Raw genomic sequence first — 20,622 nt, forward strand, 5'->3', positions numbered from 1 at the left:
GATTTCCCCCCCCCCCCAACTCCCTGGATCCGGTAACAATGGCACTGGATCCGGTCGGGATTTAAAATAAGAGATCTGAGTTACAAGTTCCTTCTAAATATGAAATTCCATTAAGATCCGATCATATCTTCGTAAGTAAAAATACCTCATTTTTTCTAATTTTTCAGAATTAACCCTCCCCCGAACTCTCCTAAAGAGAGTGGATCCGTTCCAGTTATGTCAATCACATATCTTGGACTTGTGCTTAGTTTTTCCACCAAGTTTCATCCCGATCCTTAGGTTTGGTGAGAATGAGTTATATCTTCTTGGTTCTAAATTAGCGAAAAATTCGTGGAGCTTATTTGATAATGACAAGGATTTTTCTTGTTTATTTGAGTTGTTTTATGGAACCATAAAAGAGGCTATTCTTAGCATTTGTAAAGTACACCTTCTAATCGCAGGTCTAAAAGGATTATTCCTCTAAACCCATGGATGACATCCGGACTTCTCAAAAGCTGGAGAAGGAAAAATAATCTCTGGAGGTATTATAAATGCGCTACACTTTCAACGAGTGCCTTTCGTCTTTGTCAATTCAAGATTTACCGGAATATATATAATTCCTTGTGTAGGAAAGCCAAATCTCTCTATTATCTAAATAATTTTGCTGCGTGTAATAAGGAAATTCGTAAAACTTGAAAGGTAATAAATTCTGTGCTTAAACCTAGTTCTCAATATAGCTCTTTACCTATGAGTCTGGTCATTAGTGATGAGACTGTAGAGGGTGAGCTTAATGTCCAAGAAGCATTTCCTTCATTTTTCGCTAGTATTGGTAATAATATCGCTTCCACAGCTACTTTATCTCGGTCTAAGTCGGACTTTAGATCTTTCCTCGGGCCGTCTTGTGTTAAGTCTATGTTTCTAGAGCCAGTAACAGAAATTGAAATTACTAAAATTGTTAATGGCTTGAAAGACTCATCTTCATCTGGACCAGATTCTATTCCTACTAAGGTAGTTAAATCTATTCTTCCTTCAATAGTTGTGCCTCTTACAAAACTTGTTAATATTTCATTTAAATATGGGGTTTTTCCGGATTCTCTCAAGCGTGCTCGGATTATTGTTCTGTATAAAGGTGGACCAAGAAATGATCCAGCAAATTATCGACCAATTTCAATTTTATCATTATTTAGTAAAATCTTCGAAAAGGCTATGCTTTCTCGTCTGCTTAAATTTCTAAAATCTAAAGAGTTTCTTCATGATTTTTCAATTTGGTTTCCGAATGAAGCACTCCACTGAGCATGCCTGTATGACCCTTTTGAATTTTATACATTCTGAATTGGATTCGGGATTAATTCCGGCTGTTATATTCCTGGATTTTCGCAAGGCATTCGATTCCTTAACCTATGAAATTCTTCTTTCGAAGATGTCTCATTTTGGCATTAGGGGTAATGTATTTTCTTGGTTTCAATCTTATTTGAATGATAGGTTAATTTCTGTCAATCCACAATTTAATTTCTGTCAATCACAAGTGAATTTTGGCGTCCCTCAGGGATCAGTTTTAGGGCCAGTGCTATTTTTGATTTATATAAATGATCTTTTTTACGCAGTAAAAAAGTAGAAACCTATTCATTACTGTAGGCTCTGTCATCCTAAACCTTCCCTTGCCCATAGTGCCAGCAATAGTTCGCCATCTTCTGATGTCCTTGTTTGTTTTGCTGATGATAGCACACTCGGCACTTCGGGGAACTGTGAATCCGAGCTTCGATTAAACTTGGAATACTTGTTTGAGAGAGTAATTTCATGGCTTGATGCTAATTTTCTTACCCTAAATTATTCAAAATCCAATTTTTTGATATTTTTGCATGTTTCTCAGATTTATCCCAAGTTATCCGAAATTTATCAGCCAAATGGGATAATTCACAGATCTAAAGATCGATATGTTCGTTTTTTGGGCATTCTTGTTGATGAAAACTTGTCTTTCAAGCGTCACATTGATTTGATTAAAATGAAGATATGCAGGAGTCTCGGTATTTTAAGGAAACTCAAACATATTTTCCCTGGATCAATTTTGGAAATCCTTTTTCACTCCTTGATCCGATCTTACGTTTCCTACTGTCCAATAGTATGGATGTCAACCTTTCCTTCACTGTTAAAACCACTTTCTAAGGTTTATAATAAAGCTAGAAACCTCATTAAGGAAACTAACCGTTCAAGAGTTATCCCATTACTCTTTCTTTCGTGTGCATGTTTTACTTTTTCTCAGCTTCATGGTGACCTCCCCCGTCTCCTAAGTGTTCAGCCATCTTTCACCTCTGATCAGAATAATTATAAGCTTCGCAATACCGAAAATCATATTCAAGTTCCTTTTACTCCTTGTGTAAGGTCAGACTTTAATCCTTTAATTGCGAGTTATATTGTATGGAATAAGTTGCCCGAATCAGCTCGAAGGTGCCACTCATTCGGTTTGTTCAAAAAAATTATTAAAAATTCATTGGCATCTTAGAAATTATTTTATCTATTTTTATATGTGTATATACGTGTATGTATGCACATATATTTCCTTATTATTTCATTGGAGTCTATTTATCTACAGATCTACATAATTAATTTAGCCTATTCAATCTATTAGTCTATTTAGTTTTGTTTTCTATAGTTTTTTATTTTATTTATATTTTCCTTTCTTCTCCTTTTTGCTCTTCTCTCTGTGAGTAAGTGATTTTTTTTTCTTCTCTGAGTAAGTGGCTCGTTCATTTTCCCCTTTTTTACAGACCAAAGAGCCTTTGGGGAAATAGTAAAATGTAATATTGTATGAGTGTTTCGTGATGAATAAATCTTATCTTATCTAAGCGTTTTCCAAGATTTAATTTTCCCCCTCCAACTCCCCCCAACGTCACCGGATCCGGTCGGGCTTTAAAATAAGAGCTCTGAGATACAATATTCTTCTAAATTCCAAATTTCATTCAGATCCAATCACCCGTTCGTAAGTTAAAAATACCTCATTTTTTCTAATTTTTCCAAATTACCAAGTGTCATAGAAATTATAACACGCTTGTGTTATATGGGTAATTTTAATGGTTTTATCCCAGAGTTAGATCTAAAGGGGGGGGGACTAGAGAGGGCAAGTGCCCCGAACGACACACCCTGGGGTGGCAAAACAAAATTAAATCGTAATATATGTCTGAAAAAGTGTAATACTTACAGTATTGAGGGTGTAGCAGGCGGCTGCAAAGTATACATTTGGCCTTCCCCCCTGAGAAAATTTTGCCCCCTTGAGTCTACATCGCTCTGAATGGATTTCTCTATGATGGTAAAAAGTGGGGCCTGCTGTTCTGCAGAAACAGCCATGTTCTGCCTGATCATAACGCTTTTCAGCTTTTTCTTCGTTAATCATTAATGGAGGAATCATTTAAGACATTTTGTTAATGCATTCTAAAATCAGGTTTATTCTAGAACAAATTTTTTTCTGAACATCCAGGTTTCATTCCAGATTGACAAGAAAAAAAAACTGTATTGTTTCTGATGTCAGTGAAGAGGAAATGTGAAAGAAAGAAAGAAAAAAAAAAAAGAATCCTATTTAATCAATACATTGTTTTGTTCTCTTCTCCAGTAAAGAAATAATCGTCATTTGATACCGCAATCCGACACGGTATCAATTGTATTAAAATTTGGTTGTTTATAATTTTTTTTAAGCTTTATACTTTGCCGCATATTTTCAAAAAAAAACGTAGTTTTTCCCTGCTAATCTGTTACATTTCTCACTTTTAAGTAGATCAATCGCCCTTCTTTTGGCACACAGACAAATTTCATGTAAAATTATCCCTACAAAACGAACCTCGATCAAAACAGGGAATAGGAGATAAGCATAATTACAAAATGCTTGAAACACTTTAAAAGTACTTGGATAATAAGGTTGTTAGAGATTTTATCGCAACCAGGGTTTTCTAAAAATATCTTATTTACATTTTGATTTCTGCTTGTCAAGAAAAAAAAAGGAAGAGCCAACCCACTTTTAGCTTTCTTTGGCATCATAAACAAACAAGGAAATTCGATATGGAGATTTTCATAAGGAAACTTACAAACTCCAGTCACAACGATTGTACTCAATTTAGAATGGAACACTCACTGTATAGCCACCCAATTTTCTCAAAACTCTGCCCTTTACTCCCTTCCAAGGAAGGCCTCTTTTGTTATAATTTCCTTCATTGCTTTCCCTGTCCCATTTTAGGATGTTTTGCACCTCACTAGGCCCTAAGTGGATAGTCAAATACCATGATTTTCAGCAGCGTGACTCTTTTAATCAGAGGTATTACTAGCCAAAGTATTGTGTTGGGGGGGGGGGGGGTCAATAGGTATTATGGACTGACTGGTCATTTTTACCGACTAATATGGGTGAAACTGTTATTAAAATAATTTCATCTTTTTGTTACTGAGACCATGTTCTTCCACATTGATTTTTGTCCTTTATTTACATCAGTCCATTTACCTAATTAAAAAAAAATAATAATATAAACATGCCAGTAGCGGTTCACATAACTATTTTACTGACACAATTTTTCAAAGACTGGTTTAACAGATTAGGAGACATCCTCCTCCCTCCCGTACGTGAAAACCCTGTCCTTTCCTCTAAAAATATATAGCATTATGATAAGGCAAGACGCTAATAGCCGAATTCCACCTTAAACAGTGCATCTGAAAATTATTTTTCGCAATAGTTATTTCGCAATATTTATGCAATAGTTTTATTTTCCAATTTTTAATAAGCTTCGCAAAAAAAAATATCTAAGAGGGAAATTGACGACCAAGTAAGCCATGATAATAATGCCAACGGTGCTTTTACGGAGGAACAAAACTCCTGAGATGATCAAAGGATATCTCTAGCTACATTAAGTGGTATGCATGTCACAAGTGACAAATTGGAAGCATTTGATAGCACCTCTATTGGCTAATACAAACCCAATTGCAAACGTCCAATATACATCCAAACGTCCTGAACTAATGTTCAATAATACAAAATGACCTTCCAAAATTTCTTCTTTACGCTTTCCCATTCCGACATGCTTCAAGCATTATTTCTGACTAGGATTTCTCTCCTCAATACCTCATTCTTTACGGAAAAGTATTTTTAGTAATTTCAACTATTTATTCTACGGCCTTTGTGATCCAGGGATCATTCTTAAAGAATTGGGACAAAATTCAAGCTTTATTGTAAAGAGCGAGGTATTGACGAGGGGGCAATACGTAATAAAAATATACAAATATAGATGTTCGTCACGTAAGTTAATTCGTGATTTACGTTCATTTAATACTAATAAAAACGTTCGTAAAAAAATAAAAAGTCTTGGTTACATTTCTAAGTGACCAAAAATTGGAGGGCAACTAGCCCTCCTCCCCATCCCTTATTTTTATCAAAACTGTCCGATCAAAACTATGAGAAAGCCATTTAACCAAAAAAAGATATGCAAATTTCGTTTTAATTATTCATGTGCGAGGAGCCAAGATGAAAACATGCATCAATTCAAAAACGTTCAGAAACTAAATTGAAAAAACAGGTTTTTTCAACTGATAGTAGGGAGCGAAATTAAAACTTAAAACGAACAGAAATGATTCCTTATATGAAAGGGGCTCTCTTCAACTTCCCAGTCTTTACGCTAATTTTTTTTATTGTTTTAAAAAGTAGAACTGTGACAAAGAGTCAGACTTTAGCATAAACAGAAGGGCGTTGAGGAGGGGACAGCCCCTTTCATGTGCAGATAATTTCTGTTTGTTTTAATTTTTAATGTCGCTCCTTACTTTCATTTGCAAAAAGTCGTTTTTTTTATTTAAACTTTGCTTCTAAGAATGCAAAGTAAAAGATAATGATGTTGTCTGCAAAATTTTCCAGCATCAAACAAGAAAAACTGAAGCAACATTTCATAAATAAAAGTGCCTGTTAAGCTTCACACGCAGTTACGTAGGCAACTTCCCCCCTAGACCCCCTTCCCCCCTTAAGCTGAAATTCAGTTTTTTCAAAAAATCTTGTAATAACTAAAATAAGCCTGCATAATCCAAGTATGTCTACATGACGCTATATGGTACATTTTTCAGTTTTTACTGTCATTTTCCCTTGATTTGGAAAAATTGGTTCCAACTTTGTCCCCCCCAAGCTTTAGACAGAATTATGACACTGATCTTAGGTCACATGGAATGTAGATACAAGATAGTTTTTAACCCTTTGATTGTTTGGCAAAATGATTAGATTTTTTATCTCAATTATTATTATTATTATTATTATTATTGTTTAGATTATTATTATTATAATTATTATTAGATATTTAATTGAATTAAAATTCAATTAAATTTCAAGCCAATGCTTGCAGTTTTTGAAATGGCCAACATATGTGTATAATATTAATTTATGCTAATAAATTAAATTGTCTCAGGATAAATATGGACTAAGTACAAGAATCGGATGAAACCAACTCCCTTTCTTTCAGTTTATGATTGAATTCACTATTCAATTTTGAAACAGATTCCTATGGAAAGTATGACAAATGTATGAGAAATGCTGGAAACAATGAACAAAACAAACATAAGCGTATAGCTTACTGCTACTTTAAAAGAAATCAAACATTTCAGAGCCCTCCTGAACCTGATTAAACATTCTGAAAAAGTTTCAAAAGTGTATGAATAAAGGGAAAATAATAAGTATCATCTATTTTAAGAGTCAATAACAAGAGTAATGAAAATTCCCCTTATCTGACATTCACGTTGATAAAAATGAATAAAAGACGAATATACCCCGCCCCTTTGATTTTGATAAATACATTTGCCCCCCCCCTCCAAGAATTTTTTTATGTCATCATTTGTAAAAAGATAGGACAAACATAAAGGCATGTAGCTCTCATTACTTGATAAGGAAACACCCACGCACGATTACTTGAAAAAACAATCAATGCTGTACATTTATCTGGAGCTGTTTCCGATAAAGGTTTCTTCCATCTAAGCCGTCTGTTGGTTCTTTTGAGCAATAAGCCTAAAACAGATAAGCATAAAATGAACAGATAAAATAATAAGCATAAAACAGAGCAATAAGCCGATCGAAGACTGAAGGCCTGCTGTCAATTCGTGATGTGCCTAGCGGTATGAAATATGTTGTACAAAAAAAAAAAAAATGATATTTACACCCGAAGCATCTTATGTGCACCCCGATTCTGCGATGTAGTCAACCACTAGCGACTTAATCGCTTAAAGAAAATCGAGTTAAATCTCAAAACTGAGATACTTTTGTTTTCTTTCAAACTGGACAGAGGAAAGAAAATAAGTTGGAATATTCAGACAGTATAAAAAAGAATATTGTACGCTACTTTTTTCCCTAGCGGTTGGGAAAACTTTTTTCTTATGAAACAAACCTTCGTTGCTTATATGCCATCTAATTTTTAAAGAAAATACGTTCGCCCTTTTTCAAATCAACACTCACGCAAAACCTGGGTTCAAAGGCAAGGATAGACTATTAGTATTAAGCGACTTGAGGAAACGGATTGGCGTGGTATCGTATTTTTGATTTGAGGGTCTGTTATTTTTGGATTTTGTTTTTGGTTCAGTGGTTTGTTTTACCTGGGATGCAGGTAGGCTAAATTGGGATCCACATAACTCCCCTGGAGTGATGGTGGAGCCAAATGTAGTTGGTCCTATTAGGCTAATAAGCAAGGGCAGGCCCCAATATATACTACATTTATTCCACAAGTTGTTCCTATGTCTCATGCAATTCAGTATCAGGGCCAATGTTATACAACAGACACCAGTATTTAATCAGGCAAGACAATCATCACATGTCACAACTCTAGCCCCCTCCCCACCCCACAGTAGTCACTACAGTCGGTAAAATTCTAGTTAATTGACTTCTTGCTATCTTGGAAAGGGTTTAGGTTAGGAAAGTGAAACTTTCAGGGATGGGTCTACAGGCTACAGTGTGTCCTGGGAAGGTATTTTCAAGTACCTACCTCCACTCCTTCTCCCTCTTGAGGGCCCTGACCTTTGATGACCTTTAAAAATTTGTGTGTTATAAAACTGAAACCTTGCAAGATAGATCTTCTGCTTAATTGAGGTATAAAAAAATTGTTTTCAGCTTCATAACTTTGCTCAATCCCATTTTATGCAGTTTTAAAGATATGCAAATACATTTCCTAAATTTTGAAAAAAAACATTGACATGGCTTAAAATTCTACTCAAATAACAAGAATTGCATTTTCAGAAGTAAAGGCAGACAGAAGCAACTAGTAACTAAAAATTAAGGCAAAATGTTGTTTTATCAAAATTTCAATATATATAGACCTGTCATGTAGGCAAATTTCAGGGCCCTCTTGAGGGAGAAGGGGTGGAGATGGGTACTTTAAAATACCTTCCCAGTACATACTTTTGCCCTTAGACCCATCCCTGAAAGTTTCACTTTCCTAACCTAAACCCTTTCCAAGATAGCAAGAAGTCAATTAACTAGAATTTTACCACTACAGTCAATGTCAAATTAATATCTTGCCACACTCTCAAAGTAGATAGGCCTACATTGCTACAATCCCTACATCAAATTCATCTGAAGTTGTTAATACAATAGATGAAATCTACCAACCTCTTCTGCTGTATGAAACCATGACTTTAGGTAGCACAAACCCTAAAGAAGTAGAGGCTCACATAAGCTTTCCAAATCTAGGATTATTTCTTGACCTAGGAAAACAAGGAAGAAGTTTTGACAATAAAAATAAAAGTGGCCACACAGCTCCTCAAGTACCAGCCAAAAATAAGGGAATCAAAATTCTTGATAGTTTTGACAATAACCTAGAGTTATCTTGGCAAGCAAAGATGAACCAAAAACCTTGCCTATAGAAAGAGAAACCACTTTAAGTAATTTGAACTGAGCAAAGATAAAAAGAGTCACAATATTTCTTCCCACTGAATCTGGTTTTGTAAAAGCATTGACAATTAACAAAGTATGTGAAGCAGAAGTCTGAGCAGAGGAATTTAAACCCAGACATCAAGGAGTAATAAGAGGAATACCTAAAGAAATCACTAAAGATGAGATAAAAACAGGTCTTGAATCTGAGCTTAATGCTTAAGTGAAATCTGTAAAAAGATTGAGAAGATCTAATTGAGAAATGAAAAAAAAAATAGAAGATAACCTATCAGTTTGTATTACTTTTGAAAATAATCTTTTGCCCTCAGCTCTTTGGCTATATGGAAGAAAAAGAGAAGTTAAAGAATACCAATGACCTATTATCCAATGCTTCAAGTGCCAAAAGTATAGGCACATGAAGACACAATGCAGGGCCCCAAAACCAGTTCGTCTCATATTTGCAGCTCCCCATCTGTCAAACAAAGAAAGAAGAAAATTTCAAAAATGTAGCTATGTTAATTGCAAGAGTAACCATTCTTCTATTTCTGGTTTATGTAGAGTGAGAGATCAAAATAAAAATGTTTAAGAATATCTCAAGAAAAAAACATTGGCTTTAAAATGGCCTCCATAGCATATAAATCCTATGCAGATGCGTTAAACAAGAAAAAGGCCACATAAATTAATGAACAAAACAAACTCCAAAATTACATTCTGACAAAGCTAGTGATTTTTGTCTCAAGTGTACCCAAAGTGGTTGACTGGAGGGACCTAGAATTACAAGAAAGGGTCCAGAAGTTCAGCTTTCTTGTGAAAACATTATTCAATGAAAATCTAGAATCAAGTGGAATTTTCTGTTAAATGGGAGTATTATCACTCAATACCCAATCAATCAAAAGAGGTAAAAAGACTTAATTGAGAGCCTTGCAAGGAATAAAGAAACTGATATTATCTGCCTACAAGAGACATGGCTGACAAGCAGAGACACATGTATAATGAAAGATTTCTTAATAATTAAAGAGGATAGAGAAGAAGGTAGAAAAGGTGGATTGATTACAGCCATCAAAAAGACAGTTTACTATCAGGTGCTGGATTTTGGATCAATGGTGAATCAGACTGTGGAAGTATTGTTGTGTAGAGTTTATAGATATTGAAATCCAGCACTGATATTAGCTAATGTGTATAACCCAGAAGGGAGCAATATGGATTTGGAAACTGTGTTTAATTTAGTAAAAAATACTGTAAAACCAACCAAAGAGTTTTTAATACTAGACGATTTTACTGCTCACTCTGATATTTGGTGTGGTTGTGGAAATAAAAATGGTAGTGGAAGTGCACTGGAGAAGATCCTGGAAGGAAAGATGATGTAATTCTTTTAACACCATATGGGTTACCCATTAGGGCAAATCCACACAGGGGTTCATATTCAACAATTGATTTAGCCTTTTCATCTGGCGGAATGGCAACTAAGGCAGCTGTTGCATGAGTAATAAACAGTAACCTCATCAGTGATCACTTACCTGTAAATGTGGCAGAACCGAAAACCCAAAAATTGATAACCAGGTAAGACCCATATTCAAAGAAACCAATTGGAAAGAGTATATAACAAGTCTAGGATCTGTTGAACTGGAGAAAGAACTTAACTCTTTTGAAAACATGCGGATACAATTTGTAAACTCCAACAACTGCTGGAGACAGCGGAAAAAATTATCCCAAAGAGCAGAAAAGGGAAGAATTGCCACAGAGAACATGTATCATGGAATACTGATGTGAAAATAACAAGAAAGCAGTGAATAGGGTAGCCAACAACTACCAATAGAATCCTGTATACAGAAATCTACATTTAGCAAAAGCAAAATTTTCACAAGTCACAAGTGATGCCCAAAGTGATTCATGGACAAAGTTTGTAGATAGTTTAAAAATTTAATTGATACTTATGGGAAAGTCAACAAATTTATAAAAAGAATGGACAGTAGAAGTAACCCTCCAAATCCAAACACCCCAGTGCAATTTAATGGAGAACTAATAATTGATGACAGGAAAAAAGCTAAAGCAGGAGTTAGGCACCCAAGATAGACCATAGATAAAGAGGACCCATTTAGAAAGACAGTCCTACACTCTAAAGTATTTGGTCAAACCAGAAAACTGGCAGAGGAGGAAAGTAATGAGCCATATAACTTGCCTTTCACTGGAGAAGAGTTAGAAGCTGTGTGAAATAAATTATCAGAAACAACCCCATGGCCTGATAGAATCCACCTAGCATTATTGAAAGATCTTTGAACTTGATGGAAACAGGAATTATTAAAGATTATTAACATTTTGCAGGAAAAGGGAAGATTTCCAGACTGCTAGAAAAAGTGCATAGCAGTAATGATACCAAAACCTGATAAAAATAATTTAGTGGAAAACTACCAATTTATAACTTTACTGCCAGGTGTAGGAAAGATCTGTGTAAGACTGGTCAAGAAAAGATTGGTTTACACTGTGGAGAAAGCACAAATTCTTCAGGATATCCATAATAGATTCCAGCAAGGTAGAAGCACAACTGACAGTCTTCTCAGTATTTTGAAAGATTCACTTTATGCATTAAATAACGATTTTAAAGGTGCATTTGACAGCATTGTTCAACGAATTTTTAATGGAATTATAAAAGCAAATATTCATGGCACATTGATGAAGTTTTCAATAGAATATATGTCTGGCAGAAAAGTTGCCATCAAATCAGAAAACAAGGTTCATATTAAAAGAGGAGTTCCACAGGTAAGCATCCTTGGTCCTGATTATTATAACGCATGTAAATATGACATTCCTATTAAAGATGATGCATGTAATGGCTGCATCTTTGCTGATGACAACAAGACTTGGACTGTCCAGGAAGCTGAAGCTGAAAAAGAAGCCCAACAAATACTTCTCCAAATAGAAACATAGGCTAGTACTCTAGATATAATATTTGAACTATCAAAAGCAAAAGCCATGGTAATACCACAGAGGAGAAATACCAGACCACCTGTTTTGAAATTCTATGGAGGAAATATAGAAATAGTAAATGAATATTGGGAATAATATTGGACAGTAAAATGAGTTTTGCCAAACATGTCGAAATTCTCAAACTCTCATGCCTTAAAAAGATGAATCTGATATTAAGTATATATGACCAAAAAGTTGAATATGGGCCCACTATTTATGGCAGAGCAAGTGAAGGTCAGCTAAATAAGCTAGAAGTTATACAAAACACAGCTATAAAGATTGCTTTTCGAGCAAAACAGACCACGTCAATTCTCTTCTTATTAATTGAATCTGGTTTGGAAAAACTGTCAACAAGAAGAGATGTACTAATACTTAAATATATTCAAAAACTATGGACATCAGATAAAAATCACTCAATCAAGAGACATTTTGTTACATGTGGACTGTTCAACATTATGAACCCAAATAGACTAAGTCAGCATCTAAACCCATTTGAGAAAGCAGAAGCACTGATGAGAGAAGAAGGTTTGAATTTTTCTATTGCTAGAATGTTACAATATAAGAAACCCCACCATGGCTCTTGATGCAAATACCTTGTACCATAGAAGAAATACAAAAAAAGAAAGAAGTCTATTAACTACAAAAATGGAATTTATTAAACTTATCACGGAAAAATTCCAAAATTTTTGTCTAATATATACTGATGGATTCAAAGGGAAAGGAGTGGGAGCTGCAGCTCTTGTCCCTCAGAAAAACTTAGTGGCATCCAGATCTCTAGGATGCTACTCAACAGTTTTTGAAGCAGAAATTAAAGCAATAGAGATAGCACTTGATTTAATCCAACAGACCATAGGGAAGGACAAAGAAAAAGAAAATTTACTATTTGAAGTGACTCAAAAGCTGCTATACTGAGCTTAAAATTTTTATTTCAAACCAAAACCGAGAAGTCGCCATTGTTACAATGTTGTATCAATGTATCGTACAATGTATGTATGGAGTGTGTTCACACTCCTTCAATTCCTACAAAACGGATTTTAAATTAAGCTTGTATGGACACCAGTGCTTGTAGGTATACAAGACAACGAAATGGCTGACAACGAATGGCATGCAAAAATAGCAGCAGCACAACCCCTGAATTGTGTAGAAGGAGATGAATATAAGGAATTGATATCCATCAGAGGAGGATTGAGACAAAGGAGATTTGAAATATTGAAGGATTTAATCCACAATCAAGCTATTAGCCCAGAAAAAACACAACTACTTTCATTGTAAAATTTAGAGTAAGTTGAATAAGAGAAATTGTAAATTGCTGATCTGTTGATTCCATTGTTGATCTGGTTATGTGAGTACTAATGCTAGACTATTTAGGATTGGGAAAATTGTTAGCCCTGTTTGTAGAGCTAGTAATTTACAGAATGAGTCTGTACATCACCATCTAATTCAGTATTTCTTCTATGAGAGACTTAGAAGGGATGTGAAAAATTTATGTCAAAGAGAAAAGCTAGGCAATCTCAATGTTAGTCTTATGGCTGAGATAGGGACCAATGGTAATTCTATAAGACTAGAAACAATCAATCTTTCCTGCTTTTTGTCACCATTTACATGTGAGGCTGCTTCCCCAGGCTAGGTGTAATTAAAAAAGGAGAATAAAAACACATTGAGTGTTAATTGAACACTCAATCAACAGATTGAATGGTTATGCAATCTTCATGCTAAGAATAAAATATGAGGAAATATAGTGAACTTCGTTCATTATTATTTTAATTGAACAAGGTTGTTAATTTTTACTGCTTATATTTTTCTTATATAGATTTTTTTTTAAAGCTTGTGTATGGAATGAAGGGATAAATAAAAAGATTTTTATCAAAGAACTATTTTGTAAATAAAAGGTTTTTTAATAGAGATAGTGAAAGCTTTTTAAAATTTTTGTACCAGGCAACAGTCAAAAAAATTTAGGACCTACAGGGAAATCACAGGGAGCAAGGTGTCACTTACAGGCCTCAAAAGCATATAAGGTGTGGAGGATGGTGTGTTCATCTTCTACTTAGCTATATATTCAAAACTAACTATTTGTTTAATCTATTTTACATTTAAAAAAAAAAATATTTTTCAATATCTATGGGGGGGGGGCAAATCTGTTTATTTTTAATTGTCTTAATTAGACTAGAAGTTATTTTTCTCTTTTGCTTATGCTTCAGTTACTGATGGCAACCATAAATTAAAATGTAGTGCTGTTCCAAATGCTTTTCAGACCAGTATTAAATGAATTATAAATTAATTAATTTAATATTACAAAACTCAATTAATGTTTATTCAGTATAATTAACCATCTCGTTCTTTTGCATGTAAGCAGAAATAAGTCTTTAGCCACCACCCTGTCAACTAGATTTTAAAATACCCTATTTTTTGGAATTTAAATTGAAAACACCAGGTATTTTCAATGAAAACTGACTACATCGTAAAAGTGTCATCCATGATCTTGAAAATATATTTACTCTCCTTACATTTTTGTGAAATGATGTTTCTTCTAATGGCAGTTCTTAAATCTGTTTGTTAGCTCAAAAAGATGACCTTGAACTTAGCCTGATAGTGTTTCTACATGGAAACCTCCTCTATCATAGTTTGTATTGACTTCAGTAACTTAAAGCTATGTCTGAAAGATTTAAAATTTAATTTTGAGAGCTTTTCCCCACAAAATCGTTTGTTAATAATTACAGGGACTCTTAAAAATAATTTGAGAGAGTTTCAACCTAACCATTGATAATTCAAATTAAATCTATGAAGTGCAGTAAATACATCATACAAAAATAAGCGAGTTTTACTAAACACTGGAAATTACAGAATCTATCCTTAAGTGGAATAATAGCGTCTTTTTTATGTGTTCATTTGAAAAAAAATAGAGTTTTATCTTTAGAAAACAATTGCTTTCTGTTCAAACTTCCTCAAATACTTTGAAGATAAACGATGTAACCTATACATCTCTACCACGTTCTCTTTCGAGCACCATTGTCTTAATGGCATGCTAAATAGTACCAGGGTCCTAAATTATCTTAGGAAAAGACTAAATTTTTAGGGCGCTGGTTGGTGATGACGACTACTCAGTAGCAACTAAACAATTAAATGGTGGTACTGTTTCTATAGAAGTTGTAATTTCGCAATGTATCCAAGGAAAAAAAAAACGTTTTTAAATGCCAATAGTTGGTAATTTACTTTAATTGAGCTATTTGAATGAAACTTTCAGTATTTTATATGATTTGAACCTGCAAATTTCTTTCTTTAAAATACCAAAGAATATTTTCCCAGAAAAGAATTGTCTACCCTGGCTCAACTATTTGTCATTAAATATTAACAAACATTTTTTATTGAGAAAACAACAGTTCACTACTTTGCTAAAATTAGTGATAACACAGCCCAAATTTGCACCCTTATTATTAAACTAAGTTCATTTAATGCTACCGTGAAGTACCTTGATATGTAAAATCTTTTTCTATTTATAAAAAAAGAAGAAAGTTCTTACCCTGCTTTTTTTTTATCTAGCTCCGTTTAATATTTCGATAAAGTGCTTCTAAGTCCAACTTTGTTTTGTTGGGTAAATTTGTTTCAAAGGTCAGATAAGCCAATAAGTTCAAGTATCTTTGCCTTTAATCAATTAGCTAAGAAACCCTCGTACATTTTTGAACTAAACTGGGGCTATGGTGATTGGCCCTATTCCAGTAAAATCGTTCACGCCTCCCTTCTTTTGGGTTGCAGTAATATAGCCTAGCGTCCAGCACGACAGGTAATATCTGGAATTACTAATATCATTAAAAATACTAACAAGGGGTGTTGATAGTTTATCAGGGAATCCTTTTATTAGATTAAATAAAAAAAAACTAATTTTTTTAGCTGAAAGTAAGGAGCGACATTAAAACTTAAAACGAATAGAAATTACTCCGTATATGAAATGACTTGTCCCCTCCGCAATCCCTCGCTCTTTACGCTAAAGCTTTTAATTGTTTTAAAAAGTAGAATTGTGGCAAAGAGTCAAACTTTAGCGTAAAGAGCGAGGGATTGCGGAGGGGACAAGTCATTTCATATACGGAGTAATTTCTGTTCGTTTTAAGTTTTAATGTCGCTCCTTACTTTCAGCTAAAAAAAATAGTTTTTTTTTATTTAATTTCTGAACGTTTTTGAATTAATGCATGTTTGGTTTTGGCTCTCCGCACATAAATTAATAAAATGAAATTTGTATATTAATTCTTTTTTTGGCTAAATGGCTTTCTCTTAGTTTTGATCAGACGATTTTGAGAAATAAGGGGTGGAGAAGGAGGCCTAGTTGTCCTCCAATTTTTCGGTTACTTAAAAAGGCAACTAGAACTTATAATTTTTAACGAACGTTTTTATTAGTAAAAAATATAAGTAACTTAAGAATTAACTTACGTAACAAACTTTCATAACCTTATATTTTTATTATGTATACGAGGGGGTTTGTACCCTCGTTAATACCTCGCTCTTTACACTAAATCGTAAGTTTTGTCCCAATTCTTTAAGAATTACCCCTGAATCAGAAAGGCCGTAGAATAAATAGTTGAAATTACTAAAAATACTTTAGCATAAAGAGCAAGGTATTTATCTCCTCCTAAATACCTCGTTCTTTATGCTAAAGTATTTTTAGAACCCCTCATATGCGTAATAATCTCTGTTCGTTTTAAATTTCAATGCTACTTCTTCCTTTCATTTGAAAAAATGTTTTCATGTTTATTTTTCATTGTTTTCTTATAGTAATGCTAGAGAATCCCGCGGCCTTGTCATTGAATTTTTCTTCCCCCATGACAGATTCCTCCAAGGAAAGATCCTCCAACATAGCCCCCTCTCCTCAGCCCCACCCCCAAACAAAATAAAATCCCCCTGAAAACGTCTGTACACTTCCCAATAACCATTACTATATGTAAACGCTGGTCAAAGTTTGTAACTTGCAGCCCCTCCCCCAGGGATTGTGGGGGAGTAAATCATCCCCAAAGACATAGTTATTAAGGTTTTCGACTATGCTGAACAAAATGGCTATCTCAAAATTTTGATCCGTTGACTTTGGGGAAAAAATGAGCGTGGGAGGGGGCCTAGATGCCCTCCAATTTTTTTGGTGACTTAAAAAGGGCACTAGAACTTTTCATTTCCGTTAGAATGAGCCCTATTGCGACATTCTAGGACCACTTGGTTGATACGATGACCCCTGGGAAAAAAAAACAAAAAACAAAAAAACAAACAAATAAACACGCACCCGTGATTTGTCTTCTGGCAAAAAATACAAAATTCCACATTTTTTTAGATAGGAGCTTGAAACTTCTACAGTATGGTTCTCTGATACGCTGAATCTGATGGTTTCATTTTCGTTAAGATCCTACGACTTTTAGGGGGTGTTTCCCCCTATTTTCCTAAATAAGGCAAATTTTCTCAGGCTCGTAACTTTTGATGGGTAAGACTAAACTTGATGAAACTTATATATTTAAACTCAGCATTAAAATGCGATTCTTTTGATGTAGCTATTGGTATCAAAATTCAATTTTTTAGAGTTTTGGTTACTATTGAGCCGGTCCGCTCCTTAGTTTGTTACCACGAACTGTTTGATTAATTGGGATATCAATGGGAATAATACTATTTTTTTTCAGTTTCTGTATTTTTTCTTATTATTTGCTTCGCTGAAATTTCTGGGATTTTTTCTTTTGGAGTTTCAGGGATTACCTGGTTTTCCGAGAGAGGGGGGAATTTTAATGCTGATTTTAAATATATAAGTTTTACCGAGTTTAGTCTTACCCATCAGATTTACGAGCCTGCTAAAATTTGCCTTATTTTAGAAAATAGGGGGAAAACTCCCCAAAAGTCAAAGAATCTTAACAAAAATCAGACTATCAGATTCACCGTATCAGAGTACACTACTGTAGAAGTTTCAAGTTCCTATCTACAAAAATATAGAATTTCGTATTTTTTGCCAGAAGACAGATCACGGATGCGTGTTTATTTTATTTTATTCTTATGGCACTTGGTATTAACCGAGTGACATATAGCAATCGCCAATTCTGTCGGTCTGTCGGTCTGTCTGTCGGTCTGTCTGTCGGTCCCGGTTTTGCTACTTTAGGCACTTCCAGGTAAGCTAGGACGATGAAATTTGGCGAGCGTATCAGGGACCGGACCAGATTAAATTAGAAATAGTCGTTTTCCCGATTTGACCATCTGGGGGGAGTGGGGCCCCGGTTAATTCGCAAAAAATAGAAAAAATGAAGTATTTTTAACTTATGAGCGGGTGATTGGATCTTAATGAAATTTGATGTTTGGAATGATATTGTGTCTCAGAGCTATTATTTTAAATCCCGACAGGATCTGATGACATTGGGGGGAGTTGGAGGGGGGAACCTAAAATCTTGGAAAACACTTAGAGTGGAGGGATTGGGATGAAACTTGATGGGAAAAATAAGCGTAAGTCCCAGATACATGATTGACATAATCAGAACTGATTCGTTCTCTTTGGGGTAGTTTTTTTTTGGGGGGGGAGTAATTCTTAAAAATTAGAAAAATGAGGTATTTTCAACTTACGAACGGGTGATCGGATCTCAGTGAAATATGATGTTTAGAAGGATATCGTGTCTTAAAGCTCTTATTTTAAATCCTGACCGGATCTGGTGATGGGGGCGGGGAGTTGGGAGGGGGAAACCTAAAACTTGGAAAACACTTAGAGTGGAGGGATCGGGATGAAACATGGTGGGAAAATTAAACACAAGTCCTAGATAGATGATTGACATAAACGGAAAGGATCTGCTCTCTTTGGGGTAGTTGGGGGCGGGGGGAGTATTTCTGAAAAATTGAAAAAAATGAGGTATTTTTAACTAACGAACGGGTGATCGGATCTCAATGAAATTTGATATTTAGAAGGATATCGTGGCTCAGAGCTCTTATTTTAAACCGAACCGGATCTGGTGACATTGGGGAGGAGTTGGGAGGGGGAAACCTGAAACTTGGAAAACACTTAGAGTGGAGGGATCGGGATGAAACTTGGTGGAAAAAATAATCACGAGTCCTAGATACATGATTGACATAACCGGAACGGATCCGCTTTCTTTGGGGTAGTTGGGGGAGGGGTTAATTCTGAAAAATTAGAAAAAATGAGGTATTTTTAACTTACGAACGGTTATCGGATCTCAATGAAATTTGATATTTAGAAGGATATCGTGTCTCAAAGCTCTTATTTTAAATCCTGACTGAATCTGGTGACGGTGGGGGAAGTTTGGGGTGGGGGAACCCAAAATCATGGAAAACGCTTAGTTTGGAGGGATCGGGATGAAACTTGGTGCGAAAAATAAGCACAAGTCTTACATACGTGATTTAAATAATTGGAATGGATCCGATCTATTGGGGGGGGGGGGTTAATTCTGAAAAATAAGAAAAAATGACGTATTTTTAACTTACGAAGGAGTGATCGGATCTTCCTGAAACTTCATATTTAGAAGGACATCGTAACTCAGATTTCTTACTTTAAATCTCAACCGGATTAAGCTTAATTGGGGGGGGGGGGGAATCTCAGAAAATACTTAAAGCGGTGAGATCAGGATGAAACTGGATGGGAAGAATAAAAACCTGTCTAAGATACGTGACTGACATAACCGGACCGGATCTGCTCTCTTTGGTGGAATTGGAGGGGGGGGGGGTAATTTTGAAAATTGAGGTATTTGTAACTTACGAAAGGGTGACTAGATCTTAATGAAAGACGATATTTAGAAGGATCTTTTGCTTTAAAGTTCTTGTTTTAAATTCCGACCAGATCCTATGACGTTGGGGGGAGTTGGAGGGGGAAACCGGAATTCTTGGAAAACGTGAAAATTGGGGTATTTTTATCTTACGAATAGATGATAGGATCTTAATGAAATTTGATTTTTAGAAAGAATTCATGTCTCAGAGCTCTTATTTCAAATCCCGACCAGATCGTCTGACATTGTTGGGTTGGGGGAGGGGGTTAATTCTGAAAAATTAGAAAAAAGGAGGTATTTTTAACTTACGAACAGGTGATTGGATCTCCATGAAATTTGATATTAGAAGGATATCGTGTCTCAAAGCTCTTATTGTAAATCCTGACCGGATCTGGTGACATTGGGGGAAGTTTGGGGTGGGGAAACCTAAAATGATGGAAAACGCTTAGATTGGAGGGATTGGGATGAAACTTGGTTGGAAAAATAAGCAGAAGTCTTGCATACGTGATTTACATAATTGGAACGGATCCGCTCAATTGCGGGGGGGGGGGGGTAATTCTGAAAAATAAGAAAAAATGACGTATTTTTAACTTACGAAGGAGTGATCGGATCTTCATGAAACTTCATATTTAGAAGGATCTCGTAACTCCGATCTCTTATTTTAAATCTCAACCGGATCCAGCGTAATTGGAGGGGGGGGGCAGTTGAGGAGAACCAGAAATCTTAGAAAATACTTAAGAGGTGAAATCAGGATGAAACTGGATGGGAAGAATCAAAACCTGTCTAAGATACGTGACTGACATAACTGGACCGGATCTGCTCTCTTTGGTGGAGTTCGGGGGGGGGGGGTAATCTTGAAAATTGAGGCATTTGTAACTTACGAAAGGGGGACCAGATCTTAATCAAATTTGATATTTAGAAGGATCTTGCGCTTTAAAGCTCTAATTTTAAATACCGAACAGATCCTGTGACATTCGGGGGAGTTGGAGGGGGAAACCGGAAATCTTGGAAAACGTGAAAGTTGGGGTATTTTTATTTTACGAACAGGTGATCGGATCGTAATGAAATTTGATATTTAGAAGGAATTCATGTCTCAGAGCTCTT

The 20,622-nt window shown here is 35.2% G+C and overlaps 1 protein-coding gene across 1 annotated transcript in view; it reads left to right on the plus strand.

The window, feature by feature from the left end:
• Positions 1-7,402: 7,402 nt before the first annotated feature.
• LOC136029419 (ribosomal oxygenase 1-like) overlaps positions 7,403-20,622 on the plus strand; it is a 57,759-nt gene continuing 44,539 nt past the window's right edge. The window contains exon 1 of the mRNA XM_065707794.1: positions 7,403-7,451. The gene's annotated coding sequence lies outside the window, so the exon portion shown is untranslated. The remainder of the gene's footprint in view (positions 7,452-20,622) is intronic.

This window comes from Artemia franciscana, chromosome 7 (genome assembly GCF_032884065.1).
Source record: "Artemia franciscana chromosome 7, ASM3288406v1, whole genome shotgun sequence".
NCBI lineage: Eukaryota > Metazoa > Arthropoda > Branchiopoda > Anostraca > Artemiidae > Artemia > Artemia franciscana.